General features: G+C 37.5%; 1 long non-coding RNA gene across 1 annotated transcript; it reads left to right on the top strand.

The window, feature by feature from the left end:
- Positions 1-3,499: 3,499 nt before the first annotated feature.
- On the top strand, positions 3,500-14,287 carry LOC137652537 (uncharacterized). The gene is made up of 4 exons (XR_011046336.1): positions 3,500-3,992; positions 6,976-7,043; positions 7,889-8,014; positions 13,650-14,287. It is a non-coding gene; the product is annotated as an uncharacterized lncRNA (long non-coding RNA).
- Positions 14,288-16,052: the final 1,765 nt, after the last annotated feature.

Genomic DNA, 16,052 nt, shown 5'->3' with positions numbered 1-16,052 from the left:
TAAAATAAAGTCAGACTAGGATATGTGATTTATCCCTAGATTTTGGGGAATTCTGGTGTCTCATGGGGGGTGTTCTGTACAAATTTTTATAAAGAAGAAACAGAGATGAGTAAAAATTTATATAATTGAAATTAGTTTTCTTGTAATTAAATGAAATATAGAGAGTAATTTATATATTAGTAAAAACTACAGGATCAGAAGAAAATATATTTCCGGAAATGGGGATTTTTGCGTTGTTTTGGGAATTTTTTATCATGAGGTTTAGGGATTTTTAGAGGAAATGGGGATTTTTGCGTTGTTTTGGGGATTTTTTATCATAAGGTTTAGGGATTTTTAGACTAGTATACGATCAGGGTTGCCAGTTTGGCCTTTTTTTCCGGCCAAAAAAAACTCAAATTTGACCTTTTGTATTTAAATAGGTTGGCCTTTAGTAATATGAAAAAAAGCCGAGCCTTAAATACTATATTTTTGACCTTTTTCTATTAATGGGTTGACCTTTTAAAGCCTCTGTTGATTAGAAATTGACCTTTTCTCATTTAGAAAACCTGGCAACCCTGTATACATTCAAAATTTCTTACCATGGAAAATGAATTTACTAAAGTATTGTCAGTCTTATATAATGAAATCATTACGTTAACTAATACCATTAAATTTATTCTATTTCCTTGTAATAGTTTGAAATCTATTTTATTTTACCATAGGCTTAAAAATGCCGGTACAGAAAATCCGAATTTTGAAAAACCGAAACTCAAAATTATTGCCGAAAAATATTTTTATTTATATTAGTTGACATTTCAAACAATTATAATGTAGAATTAATAACTAAGAAACCTTTAATTGCATTCCACTAATGTCCTTCTGATATAATTGTTATAGAGGTATTTAATGAAGAAAGTAAATTTATAGGGGTCCCTAGGGTAGTTTGTACAATGGTGGACACCAGCCTACTATCCTTAGTAGAGGCAATTGGATATTGGCCATTGTGCCCAATTCGTGGAGCCTTTGTATATCAGCGGCCAGTTCCTCACGCTTTGATTAGAAATGAACGTCTACAAACCTAAACTTTCCCCCTTAACCTAACCTACAAGCTGTATCCTTACTTAGCGTGGAGGCTTTCGTCCCCCTGCGACCCCCTTACACTGCCGCATTCTAAGTTATTGACATAATAATACATACAGATGGCCGCTATCATACATACACCTCTAATTTGCATAGGTAAGGTTGTTATTATTGGTAAAGTTTTACTGTATTACAGATTCTGATTTCGAACTGAAAATATATGTTTTTCCTGTAATAAATAACTGAATTGACTGAATTTGACCCTCCGTTTCCCCAGTATGTTTTCCCCACCCAAAACCCCAGAGTTCCCACTGGGGGTCCTCCATTACCGTTGTAGGATATAGATATATATATATTTCTGAAACTGTTTATTTGCGACGGGAAGAGTGTCATTTTCGAAGAGATCGTAATTTTTTCTACAAGAATGAGTAGTTTTTTTCCTTATTAATAGCTAAGTTACAACCCTAGTTGGTAAAGCAGGTTACTATAAGCCAAAGAGCTCCAACAGAGAAAAATAACAGTGAGGAAAGAAAATAAATAAACTATAGAAGTAATGAAACAATAATGTAAAATATTGGTAAATATATGATTCTAATTTCTAGTGTTTTATGCAGTTTTGACCATGATTAATGGGGCAAACCATCCATGAATGAGTATTGAACCCCCATTATATAATGACAATTATGGGGGAACCCAGTGGGAAACCGGGTTTTTTTGGGTGATTTTACATCTATTATAATGGTCAGAAATGCAAAATAAATGCAAGCTAACCAGTTGAAAAATATATGGTTCATTTAAGTGGCTGAAATTAAAGTATCAATTTTCTATGATTCACTTCACGTCCTTTTAATGGTTTTTGCTCTGCCGTGGCTCGCTACGCTCGATAAATTAACATTACTCTACTGGCAAGCGGTACATGTTGAGCTGGGCTAGTAAACCCCGTGGGTCATTACTTTGGGGATGTATTTTTAAACTTCTAATGGATTTTGCATCGCTGTAGTTTCCTTCTAATGGATTTTGCATCGCTGTAGTTTCCTTCTAATGGATTTTGCATCGCTGTAGTTTCCTTCTAATGGATTTTGCATCGCTGTAGTTTCCTTCTAATGGATTTTGCATCGCTGTAGTTTCCTTCTAATGGATTTTGCATCGCTGTAGTTTCCTTCTAATGGATTTTGCATCGCTGTAGTTTCCTTCTAATGGATTTTGCATCGCTGTCGTTTCCTTCGCTCGCAAAATTAACATTACATCACTGCACCAAGGGGTACATCTTGAGCTGCGCTCACCAGCCCTGTGGGGCATTATTTCTGGGATAGTTTTTACTTTCACATGAACAACAGTAGCTATATATTGAACGGAGAGCTTTTTCATCATAATCAATGACAGTTATAGATGGAATTTTAGTAGATTTTGAAATGCGTAATAACAGACCAGTACTCTCTCCCAAAAGTAAATACTGTAATGAAATTGAATGGAAAAATGCACTTGACATTATAATCGACCGATAAGCGAGTTATTATGCCCAAGCCCCAATTAAACGTATAATATATAGAGGAACATGCCAAAGTAGCTAGCACTCTTCCATTTCTTATAGAGGAATGCCAGTTTTGCTAATAATTAAAGTATCATATATAAACCATAGTATTTTAAGAATAGTTAAAACATTAAAATAGGTCTTTCATACATACATACATACATGTATACAGTGCATATATACATACATGCATATAGTGCATACAGTGCATACATACATACATACATACATAAGTGCATACATACATACATGCATACAGTGCATGCATGCATACATGCATAAGTGCATACATACATGCATGCATAAGTGCATACAGTGCATACATGCATGTATGCATACAGTGCATACATACATGCATGCATCCAGTGCATACATACATGCATGCATCCAGTGCATACATAAATGCATGTATACAGTGCATACATAAATGCATGTATACAGTGCATACATACATGCATGCATGCATATAGTGCATATATGCATAGTGTGCCTACATACATGCATAGTGCGCATACATACATACATGCATAAGTGCATACAGTGCATAGATACATGCAGTGCATACATACATGCATACATACATGCATGCATCCAGTGCATACATACATGCATGCATGCATAAGTGCATACATTCATGCATCCAGTGCATACATACATGCATGCATACAGTGCATACATGCATAGTGTGCATACATGCATAGTGTGCATACATACATGCATAGTGCGCATACATACATACATACATACATGCATAAGTGCATACAGTGCATAGATACATGCAGTGCATACATTCATGCATGCATCCAGTGCATGCATACATACATGCATCCAGTGCATGCATACATACATGCCTGCATGCATACAGTGCATACATACATACATACATACATACACTATTCATACAATAAAGCTTGTTCAACATAAAAAAATTCATTGCAAGTTTGAACTTTTGATGTTCCACTTGTCTGATTAGGAGGATCATTCCACAACCTGGTCACAGCTGGAATAAAACTGGTGGGGATATTTCACACTAGGCTATATCTCTTTGGCTTAGTAAAATGGGATTTCCATTAGCTGTTATATGCCCGAGGTTATGCGTGTCCACCTATCTACAAACGCTCCCATATATGCTGTTCAAAAGTACTAGGGTTCAGTTAGTATGTAAAAATGGTGTGTCTTAAGTTAGTACTTTTCTCTTATTGTATTGTGAAAATGATTGATTTTCAAATAAATGTGATGTTTAAGTGAATATTACTACTTTCAGGTAACAGACACTGTAGCTGCTTTGAGTGGGGACATACAGTATATATTAAACCAGACGTCCCTTAAGGATGCTGCTGCCAAAGGCCCCTATGACGCTATTATTCCTGGTGGAATGCAGGGATCGGAAAATGTTGCTGCGGTAAGTGCAACCAAGTTCATTTTAATTGTGTAGTAACCTAAAGTGTTTGTATATGCCAAGAATAAGTAACATCAGTATTTAATGCACAAAATATAAGATATTTTTAGTTTTATTTTTTTTCATAAGTATAAAAGTATAATTGATCAGTTATTACTAAGAAGTATATATTGTATAATGTAGTAGACTATTTTATGACTTCTATTTTTCTAGGGAGGAAATTTTTTTTTATCTAATATTAGGTGTTATTTTAGCTAGTATTCCTCTTTTAACTATAACTTAGGTGTTTCGTCCCCCACCCTATTTGTACCCAGGCCTTGAGTTGCCTCTTAGGTCCCGGCTCTGGGTCTTACTACTCAAATGCCATACATGTATCCAATGATTGGTCTGGTATAACATACTCGTAACCCCAGGGGGTATCAAACAAACAATGTAGGTCAGGTGCCTATCACGATAACTATGCAGTTGGGTTTCTTTAATATTTTGTCGTACTTAGCGTGAGTTGTCATACAGAAGTTCCTCAACTTATAAACTTAATTGGTTTCAAGAAGCTGTTGTGGCCTGGGTTAGGCTAACGTGGATCCCAGCCTTTGATTTCCAGCTTTAAAAGTCAACAAATTTATTTCATATGAAATAAATATCAGGTTATTACAAATGTTATAATGCTTACTGTATTAAATTTAATATTGTTTTATTACAAAATTTCTTTATCAACTTTGTTATTTTCAGTTGGATTTGTGCTTGTATCTGAATGTTTGTAAGTCAAATACAGTATTTATAAATTGAGGACCTGTACATTGTGTGCTGATTAGCCAAGAGATTTTCAGGGTGGCACAAAGGTACTGTATTGGCCTTTCTTAACCCTCTTGGTTATCATGCTTTGTATCAGAAGCAGCAATAGCTCTTTAGTATGTTGTGTTCATTGCTACTCTCCACCCCATCTATACAGGTGTCTTTGAAGGTCCCCTATAGGGTAGTATGGCATGTTGTAACAAAGTTTGAGCAAAGGTGTTAGTTTGTAATCATGCCAAGATTGACCTAAAACGGCTCGCGCCAAGTTTGACCTAAAACGGCTCCAAGTAATCCTTAGTTCTACAATCAGAAAGCGTAAGGGTCAAGTTAACAATAAAGTAATTCTTCATCCTAATTTTGTGGAGATTACTGGTTCTGTATTGGCTTTCATAGTTACTGGTTGTGATGGTTTATCATGCTAAGTTCAAGAAACTTAAAACCTTCCTGATTTTAAGGTAGTAGGTTTCTAAAGGTTGATCCCACAGGTTTGAGCACTGACTTCTTGATAATCAGGGGCTTGTAGCAAGTCATTGGTTGTGTGAATATAGCTATTTTAATTTCGTTCATGCCCATGCATTGATAAGTAAAATAGGAAACACTGGTGAAAGTGTTTTTACCTCTGTATCCACTCGTACCTTGGCTTTTCACCAGATTCCAGGTAAGCTTAAAGCTTATCAGTCGTCTTGCCCGGAATTGCAGAATCTTCTCCAGTTAGCTCTTAAGTATATTTCCTGCTGGTCATCCTCATGAATGGTGGAACCCCTGTTAGTAATAGTCATCGCAATGTTGACCCTCCATCTCATATGGGGTTTTCCCACCCGTCTTCTAGCAGCTGATATCCACTCTAGGAACTGACAGTTTAAATAGGTTACTTGGCCAGAAATATCATCATCATTATATCCTCCTACGCCTATTGATGCCAAGGGCCTCGGTTAGATTTCGCCACGTCTCTTAACGTAAGCTTTTAATTCAATACTTCTCCATTCATCATTTACTTTGCGCTTCAGAGTCCTCAGCCATGTAGGCCTGGGTCTTTCAACTCTTCTTAGTGCCTTGTGGAGGCCAGAAATTTTGTAAGAACATTTTGATATTCAAACTCTTGAGGGTGGTTGAACATACTGAGCAGCTGCAGTATTATCTTGTGATAGTAGTTTTTTTCTGTAATTAGTTTGGATTAAATTTTTTAGTGGTTGGTTTCTTAACCATTTCTGTAGGGAAATCAGGGTATGCAATCAAGAATTTGGTAAAGTGTCTGGGTAAAGGATTTTTACTGAGAATTAAAATCCATTCATAGAGAAGTATTCTGGGATAAGTTGATTGTAACCTTTAATTTTGATATACTGTACAGTAATGACTGTACTTTGTGTTAACTCATAATTTGACTTTAGATGGCTTCTCTCTAAGTTATATCATCTATGCTATCTTACTTCTTACTTACCCGCAACTTGGCTTTTGTTAGTTGCTCTTAACTAGATTATCTCTGTGGTCTTCCCTCTTACTTACCCATTTGTCACTCTTCATGCAATTAGGATTAAAACTTGATGATATTGCATGGCTCACAGTATTGCCATATGATTTTACCAGTATAAGGAGAACCACACTTTACACATTTAACATAATGGATTTGTTTCTATGGTGTTTAAACTATTTATTAATAATGATTAGATAGTTATCCAATATATATCTACTAGCAAAGGTTGCCTAATAAAAAAAAAGCCATAACCCTTTTACCCCTAAAGGACGTACTGGTACATTTCACAAAACTCATCCATTTACCCCCATGGATGTACTGGTACGTCCTTGCAAAAAACTATTTACATTTTTTTTTTTGCATATTTTTGATAATATTTTGAGAAACTTGAGGCATTTTCCAAGAGAATGAGACCAACCTGACCTCTCTATGACAAAAATTAAGGCTGTTAGAGCAATTTAAAAAAAATATACTGCAAAATGTGCTTGAAAAAAAAAAAACCCCTTGGGGTTAAGGGTTGGAAAGTTCCAAATAGCCTGGGGTTGTAAAAGGGTTAATAATATGGCACTGATAAACTGTAGTCTTTCTTGAAAAGTATTAGTAATTAGATTTTAGTATGCTTTGCTTTGAAGAACTGGTCTGTGCCTATAAGCCTTTAAGATCTCGTTATACATTATGTAGTATTTGTGATATCAGGAGAAATAACTTTATTTTATTTTACAGTGATGAAGCAAAAGCACTCGTGGTAGAGGAAGAATAGGCTGGGCGAGTTATTTGAGCCATATGTGCTGGTAAGTGTTGCATGATATTTTGTTTTTCAATTTGCGATTTTCCAACAACTTTGTTATCAAGTACTATAGTCCATTTCTTTTAGCGATGCAGATTTGCACCGACTCGCAGCGGTGCCCCTTTAGCTCGGAAAAGTTTCCTGGTCGATGATTGGTTAGAATTATCTCGTCCAACCAATCAGCGATCAGGAAACTTTTCCGAGCTAAAAGAGCACCGCTGCGAGTCGGTGCAAATCTGCATCGCTAAAAGAAATTGACTATAGATTTAAATGGAACGCTAACCAGAGCTGTCTTCTGGTTCTTGAAAATGACATACTGTAGTTTCTCTCTTCAATTCTTACCTAATGGGAATATTGTGCATATACCAGTACAGGTAATTTTCCTTCATGTAGAATTGTAGATGATTGTCACACGGTGAATCATCTCTGTTAAGGACTGAGGGTTTTATGGCTGGGAAAAATACAAGTTTATCTTTTAAATTTGCTGTATTTTTAAGTTGTAGATTCTAGATTTGTAGGTTTGATTTATATCCATATTTTTAATCATGGTGCTTTTTCGATTGTGGTTTACCAAAAATTGAGTAAAAACTTATATCCACTAAATTCTAGTAACAAAACCAGCATTGGCTAATGAATCAGGGTTATTGGACTTGAAATTTTGCAATATGACGATGGCTTTTTAGATCTTAGTATCAGTTCCTTCAACTTTTTAAGACTTTAGAGGTAGAGTGTCATGTTTTCAAAGAAGTCTGGCAAAGTTTGTTGTTGCCTATATAGAAACTTCACAACCCATAATGACAATTTACTGGATTAATTTTAATTTTATTAATTTGTTTTTATTTTCCCCAGCTCCTGCTGTCTGCCTCCCAGCACATGGAGTTGGAGAGGAAAAGAAGGTGACCTGCTATCCGTCCTTGGAAAAGAAATTCCCTGATGGAAAGAACACATTCCAGCCAGACAAGGTGGTGGTTGATGGTAAGTGACATACAGTGACATACATTATGGCTAAGGTACAAGAAGATGATAGAAAGGGCTCTTTTAATTTTGTTGGTGATTTCAATGCTCACCATAGGGAGTGGTTGAATTCTGTTTCTCGTACTGATTGCCATTGCTTAAGAGCTTAGGACGTTGCCACTGAACCAGGCTGTGAGCAAATCATAAGTGAAGCTACTCGCAGGTCTGGTAACTGCTTAGACCTCATATATACAGACTCCCATGGTACTCTAACAAGTAAGGCTGGTTCTCTAGACCTCGTATACACTGACTCCCATGGCATTATAACAAGTAAGGGTGGTTCTCTAGACCTCGTATACACTGACTCCCATGGCATTATAACAAGTAAGGCTGGTTCTCTAGACCTCGTATACACTGACTCCCATGGCATTATAACAAGTAAGGCTGGTTCTCTAGACCTCGTATACACCGACTCCCATGGCATTATAACAAGTAAGGCTGGTTCTCTAGACCTCGTATACACCGACTCCCATGGCATTATAACAAGTAAGGCTGGTTCTCTAGACCTCGTATACACCGACTCCCATGGCATTATAACAAGTAAGGCTGGTTCTTTAGACCTCGTATACACCGACTCCCATGGCATTATAACAAGTAAGGCTGGTTCTCTAGTTGGGGCATCTGATCATGCCTTGATTTCATTAGTAGTGGAAACTGAGAAGCTTGTCCCAGATGTATCATTTAAGATTTGTAAAATCTCAAGCAGACTGGAATGACATTTTGAGTGATCTTTTAGGCTTGATTTTGGTAAAAAATGTTTAATAGTATTGAGCCTGTTGTTCCTTTGAATAAGAATCTAGTCAACATAATTGATAGGTGTATCCATTCTCGTGTACTAAGGTACCGAGTGAAAGACGCCCTGATTCAGTGATGACTGTAGACGTTCTTATTTGGAGAAACAGGAGGCCTGTCATATTTGGAAAAGTAACAGATCAGATTTGACTTGGAATAACTATTTTCAGCTTTGCTCAGACAGTTTGTCCTTCAATTGTAAAGGAAAACAATTTAACCATAAAAGAAACCCTTCTGGTACAACCCAGGACCTTACGTGGTGGGGTGCCATTAAATCTGTACTCTTTGGTGTAGACACAACAGTTACTCCTTTACTTCAACCAAAAGGCTCCGTCACTCACTGTTCAAAGGAAAAGGGCAACCCTTTTGGCTATGTTTGACAGTGAGCAGGGTAAAGAGAATCTTATCTTCCTCATTCCTGTTTTCCTGAAGCTGAGCTAACTAGTTTAGCTTTTCAATCTCGTGAAATTAAAGGTCTCTTGATGAACCTTGATGCTTATGGAGGTGTAGACAAATCGTATTTTTCCTTTTTTTTTTCTTTTTAATAAAGACTGCAGATTTCTTAGTTCCAAAGTTATTTTTTATGCAAGTTAGCAAGAAGAGGTTCTTTCAGCACTTGGAGCATTGGTAATGTTACTTCATTATGTATATGCATTTGTGGTAGCTCAAATCCAGCCGATTACTGCTCAATTTCCATGACTCCTACATTTAAAGTTTTTGAAAGTCTTTTGGCAAAACGTCTAAATAGGTTTGCAGAAGGTACTGTAATTATTTGTTCCCTAGTCTGCAATTTGACTTTCGTAAAGGCCTTGGAGCATGTGATGCCCTTCTTACAATGTCCAATGCTGTACAGAATTCCTTTGATTGTGGTCAGGAAGTTTGCATGACTGGCCTTGATTTTAGTGCTGCCTTTGACTGTGTTAATCACGAGGCCCTTGTTTTCAAACTCACACAGTTGGGATTGTCTGGGTCTTTTCTTAGCATCATTATTGAATTTTTAAGTATTAGATCGCAAAGAGTTATTTTTGATGGGCACCATAGTTAGCATAAGAATGTGACATCTGGTGTTCCCCAGGGTAGTGTTCTTGGCCCATTATTTTTCATACTATATACACATGGCATGTGGTTTGGCCTAAAAAACCATGTCATTGCATATGATGCTACACTGCATCAATTCCATTCCCTGAATGTAAATCTAGGGTTGCTGAATCCCTTAATAGAGATCTAGCTAAAATTAGTGCATGGTGCATATTATGGGGCATGAAGTTGAAGCCTAACAAAACTCACAAGTATGATTGTAAGTAGGTCGAGGACAGTGGCTCCTCAACATCCGGATCTCAGCATTGATATTTCTTTAACTGTATGAACATTTGAAAATGATAGGGTTGATTCTCAACAACAAATTTATTTTTGGGATACAAACTTGGGTCTGTAGTTTCTTCAATTGCACAATCTTTTCAGAATAAGTGTTTTAATTCTTCCCTTCTACCTTGTTTTGAATATTGTTATCCTTTCTGGTCTTCAGCTACTGATTATCATTGTTACTTTTTGGACTGGAACTTAGTCTAGTAAATTTCATATTCCTTGTTTCGATATTAATCTCTGGCACCATTGTTCAATTAGTTTGTTCTACATGATTCATAAGATTTTCCATAATTCTGATCAATCTTTACATTCAGATCTTCCCGGACAGTACCATTCTGATTGTGAAACCAGGGATGGAGTTAATTCTAATAGTCATGCCTTCTCCATCATGAGGCTCATTACTACACAGTATTGTAGAAGTTTTATTCCAGTTGTGACCAAGTTGTGGAATGTTGGGTAGTTGAATAGGTAGAACTTCTAAAGTTCAATCTCGTAGCAAATGTCTTTATGTTGAACAGGCTGCATAAGTCTCTCTATAGTTTTTAGGAAAGATCTGTTTTAATGTTACTTTTCTTAAAATATATTATTTTAATTGTTCATTACTTCTCATATAGTTCATTTTCTTATTTTCTTTCCTCACTGGGCTATTTTTCCCTGTTGGAGCCCTTGGGCTTATAGCATCCTGATTTTCCAACTAGGGTTGTATCTGATTTAATAATAATAATAATAATAATGATAATAATAATAATAACACATTCCATAAAATCAACTCTTAATAATAATTTTGTTACTGAAGTGGCCATATGTTCATATAGCATCTATATACACCACTTCTTGTTATTATATGACTTTTCATAGGAGTGATCACTATCCAGTTTTTCTAGAATCCATTATTAGCTCTTATGGTTACCACAAGCTTAGCCAGGGTGTCAATGCAGACAAAAGTGTTGCTATCGGTTGGCTGTCATAATCAAGTCAAGGTCTTACATCTTAAAGCTGCTGAGTATTCTGTATCCAATTCAAGATGTCTAGTCAGCAGCTCCTGTTGCAGTTCACGGGTGTCCCCACACATCTATCTGTTGTAGAACAGGACTCATTTGCATTGTGCCTCAATCTTGAAAGAGGTAGAGAAATATTTAATGTTCTTAATGTGTTATATTCATTGCATAAGCTTCAGAGCTTCATATTTATTATTATTATTATTATTATTTGCTAAGCTACAACCCTAGTTGGAAAAGCAGGATGCTATAAGCCCAGGGGCCCCAACAGGGAAAAAAGCCCAGTGAGGAAAGGAAATAAAGAAAAATAAAATATTTTAAGTAAAGTAACATTAAAATAAATATTTCCTATAAAAACTATAAAAATCTTAACAAAACAAGAGGAAGAGAAACTAGATAGAAATGTGCCCGAGTGTACCCTCAAGCAAGAGAACTCTAACCCAAGACAGTGGAAGACCATGGTACAGAGGTTATGGCACTACTCAGAACTAGAGAAAAATGGTTTGATTTTGGAGTGTCCTTCTCCTGGGACAGAGTTTATAAAAATGGGAAAAAATTGTATTGGAACCTTTCTCCCCCCAAAAAATTAGTTGAGTACTGTATATGAAATAACAATATCAAGTGTATTGTAGTTGCAGAAATATTTTTGGGAACATTTCTTCTAAAATATGGAGTCTCGGAAATTATTTTCTCAATTATAGTTACTCTGGACCTAAACAAAGTTACTAGGAGTCGTACAAGGCCAAGTTCGTGTTAACCCTTTTACCCCCAGGCTATTTGGAAATTTCCAACCCTTAACCCCCAGGGGGTTATTTTTTTCCCAGCACATTTTGCAGTATATTTTTTTAAATTGCTTTAACAGCCTTAATTTTCGTCATAGAGAGGTCAGGTTGGTCTCATTCTTTTGGAAAATGCCTGAAGTTTCTCAAAAAATTATCAAAAATATGAAAAAAAAATTAAATAGTATTTTTTTGCAAGGATGTACCAGTACGTCCATGGGGGTAAAGGGATGACTTTTGTGAAACGTACCAGTACGTCCTTTGGGGGTAAAAGGGTTAAGATATGTCAAAGGTGTTCCCTCAAAATGTCACTTTACTGCTTCAGGTGAAGGTTAATTTTCTTAGGTTGAAATATACCTTCCTGGGAGGTCAAGTGAAGGTTTTATTCAAATAGTTAGAATTTAGCATTACCTTAACGGTAGCTACAGTGTCAGTCACTCATAGCAATTGTATGAGAATTAAAGGAGTTAATTATAAATGTCTGACTAGAAAAGCAAAAACCGAAACAACCTTTGCATCATTCTGTATTGGACGTGACTTTATTAACCACACGTGAATGCAGTCTACGACTCTGTAAATTTTGTGTATCTAGAGTAAGTTTAGTAGTTGCCATTTTATATTTCTACAAAAAGATACTATTTTAGATGATTTTTCTCTATAATTAGCAACGTTGAATCACCTTTCAAGTCTTAATATAACAAGTAAACTAGTCATCCCAAGCTAAAAGAGACAGGTATTAGATTATTCTCTGGGGCTTCTAGTAAATTTATTCTTTTGACGTCTCGTAAGTTGCAATCTTAGTTGTAGTGGAATCCCTAGGATATTAGGAGAGAGGAACTGTCCTGCATATACAGTAATTACATTCAAATCAATCACTTTGTATGCAACTTATAAGGTTTGATATAAAGATCATCTAGATCATGGCATATAACTGTAAGGCCTTGAGGGAAATGTTATAATTGAGTAGAAAATATTTTTTTGTCATTTTCAATGTTTCAGGATAATTTTGATGCCTGTAGATTAAAAAATTTAGTAGACTAATAAACTCTTTCGGATGACACCCATATTCACTGTAGAACTCATTGCGTAGGTCTAACTTGGCCTTTGAACACGGATCATGTGATAAAAAAAATGGTTGACACCCAGTATAGTACAAAGCAAGCAATTACAGTTTTCTATTTGAAGGAAATGTCGGGGAAGGTAATTTTCTCGTGTCCATTACGATATGAATAATTGTGAGACTAGCGAGTTGCAATTGCGAGACTTGAAGGCTCACACAAAGAGCTAAAATGAGAAGCCTCTGTGGAATAGATTCCCTTAATGAAGGGAGACTGGTGGTTTTAACAAGACTTTAATAAAGCAAGAGATTAGACTACTCACAATATTCTTTCAGCACATACAGTATTAATTTTGATGAATAAAATCTTCATTATGCCTTTATTTCTTCGAGGACTACATTTAATGTTACACTTGGCCTCTTAATACTTGTAAGAAAGAACAAGGCCTCATCAAGGTGTCGAGGGAATACCAGTTTATTTGTATGAAATAGTCTTGTCCTTTCTTTTCAAGTTTTATTCTTTGGTGACGAAGATGCAATTCTTATCCAAACTTTCAGATGATTTTCTTGTCAGTGTTATATCCTTAACTTTTTTATTTTTCCAGGTCAACTTAAAACGTCGCACTGCGTTTGATTTTGCCCTCGCTTTGGTGGAGAAGTTTGTGTCGGCAGAGAAGCGAAAAACTGTTGCCAGCGGGTTGCTGCTTAAAAAAAAACTGGTTGAAGATTTGCTCTTGTGATATTGAGGGAAGGTGGGCTGTGGCACCCCTAGCAGTACCAGCCAAACTTGGTTGAGTCCCTTGTCAGGCTGGGAGGAATGTAGAGAGGAGAGGTCCCCTTTTCTGTTTCAAGAAAAATTGCATAGTCAATATGTGTTTGTGTAATTATGGATGTGCAATAGCCTTAGTTTCATAATTGGGTTAATTTTCTGAATGACTCCCATTAGTTTTCTTACACTCTTGAGATTGAAGATGATAAGATTTTCACTATTTCAGGATTCAAAATTCTTATGCACAGTATTACTTAACATGCAGCATTAATTGTTGGCTATATGATGAGGATGCAGAATGTTTGTTTATTTTGCCAATATTTCTAGAATTCTGAAATGAATTGCCATTGGTAAACATGAAGACTTTCAAAGAGTATTTGATGATGGTGGCCTTATTCTTGATTAAATTCACTGTAACAACTATCAGCATGTTAGATATTTCCTAAGTTTCTACGGAATAAATTAAGAATAATTTTGTTTGTTTAATTACTCTTAAAATTTAGATGTTATTTGTTATATATGAGCAACATTGTTTATACCAGACATGATGAGGTTAAGCCCATACCAAATAAGATGTTTGTATAATATTTATTTTTTATTCAAGTGTACATATGTTTTTCAATATTAATCTTACCCGGTGATCATGTAGCTGCAGCTCTGCTGCCCGACAGAAAAAACCTACGGGCGGGATACGCCAGCGATCGCTATACAGGTGGGGGTGTACAACAACAGCGCCATCTGTCGAGTAGGTACTCAGGTACTTCTTGTCAACAAGAACCAATTTTCTCTCTGTCGTGCCACCGGCAAGACCTAATTGATACGCTGTTGTTTCTGGAGTTGATTTTCACGCTATTTGGTGATGTATTCTCTCTAGTTATTAGCTTTCGCTGTACAGGAGTTATCATCAATACCTTATCAAGCTTTATTGATTAGATTTTGGATTATTTGTTGACGACTTGGATAGATTTTGGATTTCCCCCTTTGACTAATTCAAGATGTCTGACCCTACTCAAGTCCCCAAGTACAGGCAGTGTAGCGCTAGGGACTGTTCTAGGCGTCTTCCGAAGGCCTCTATCGATCCTCACACCGTTTGTTCCAATTGTAGGGGTAAAGCCTGTCAATTGGAAGATCGATGTGAGGAATGCGCTGGGCTTTCGGAATTCGATTTTCAAGAATTCCTTAAGAATGCACGTAGGCTAGAGAAGGATAGGATCAGGAGGAGTTCGTCTCGCTCTTTTGATTTTTCCTCTCCCCATGCCCCTCAACCTATTTCTTCCCCTGTAGTGGTTACACCCGACCCTTCTACTAGCTCTCAGCAACCCTCGATGGCGGACATGATGCGTGCCATTCAGGCTCTTGGTGACAGAGTTGAGTCATTAGCGAATGACCGCAATCAACTCTTAGCCGACGTCAAAGAGTTGAAGGAGAAAAGTGCAGTGGGAAGTGTAGTGAGTGCAAGTGGTGTGAAAAGTGTCAGTGTTACGCATGAGGGTGCATCTGTTCGTGCCAGTCGTCCTCCCAGTCCGGGACCTCTTGCAAGCTCCCAAGCCCAGGGGAGAAGCAATGTCGAAGGACCAAAGGGTTCGACAGGCCTTGATCAGCGTACAGATGTACCCTCAGTGGTTGCGGACGTATCTTGCAGAGATCGTCCCACCCACAAACAGACGAGTGAGCCCATTCATTCCTCGTCTGCGGAAGAAGTTTCTCGTCAGAAACGCTGGACCAAGGTCTCACGACCTCTCAAGCGCAAGGTCCCTTCCGAGCGAGTCCAACGGCCCAGGTGTAGCCACTGGGTCAGTTCGGACTCGCCGCAGTCTTCCGAAGACTGCACACCTCCCAAGAGAGGTAGAGTGGTTCCGCAGCAGGCAATCACTCCGTCTGTTGCTGCACCTACCGCTGTAGACCCTAAGTGGTCTTTGCTGCAGTCTATGCAGACTCAGCTAGCTTCCTTCATGCAGGAGTATCGTGCTGAGAAGGTTGACGCTGCACCCGTTATCCCACAACCTGCCACGGTTGTGCGCTCAGCTGACACTGCGGCTGCCTGCTCCCACACTCCGGCTGTGAGAGCTCCACCACCGATGCGCAGTCTACCCTGCCAGACGCATGTTGACGTTAGCCGACGTGCGGCACCCTCCGTTGACATGCGTGAGCTACCGCATCAGCAGTGGGAAGGTGCTGTCAAGCTGCCGTGTTTTGACGCAATGCGGCAGTCTCCGCAACCCACGGCAGTCCCCACCAC

This window comes from Palaemon carinicauda, chromosome 13, assembly GCF_036898095.1.
Source record: "Palaemon carinicauda isolate YSFRI2023 chromosome 13, ASM3689809v2, whole genome shotgun sequence".
NCBI lineage: Eukaryota > Metazoa > Arthropoda > Malacostraca > Decapoda > Palaemonidae > Palaemon > Palaemon carinicauda.
Note: the sequence above shows the minus strand (reverse complement) of the source record. Positions and strands in the feature narration are given on the sequence as shown.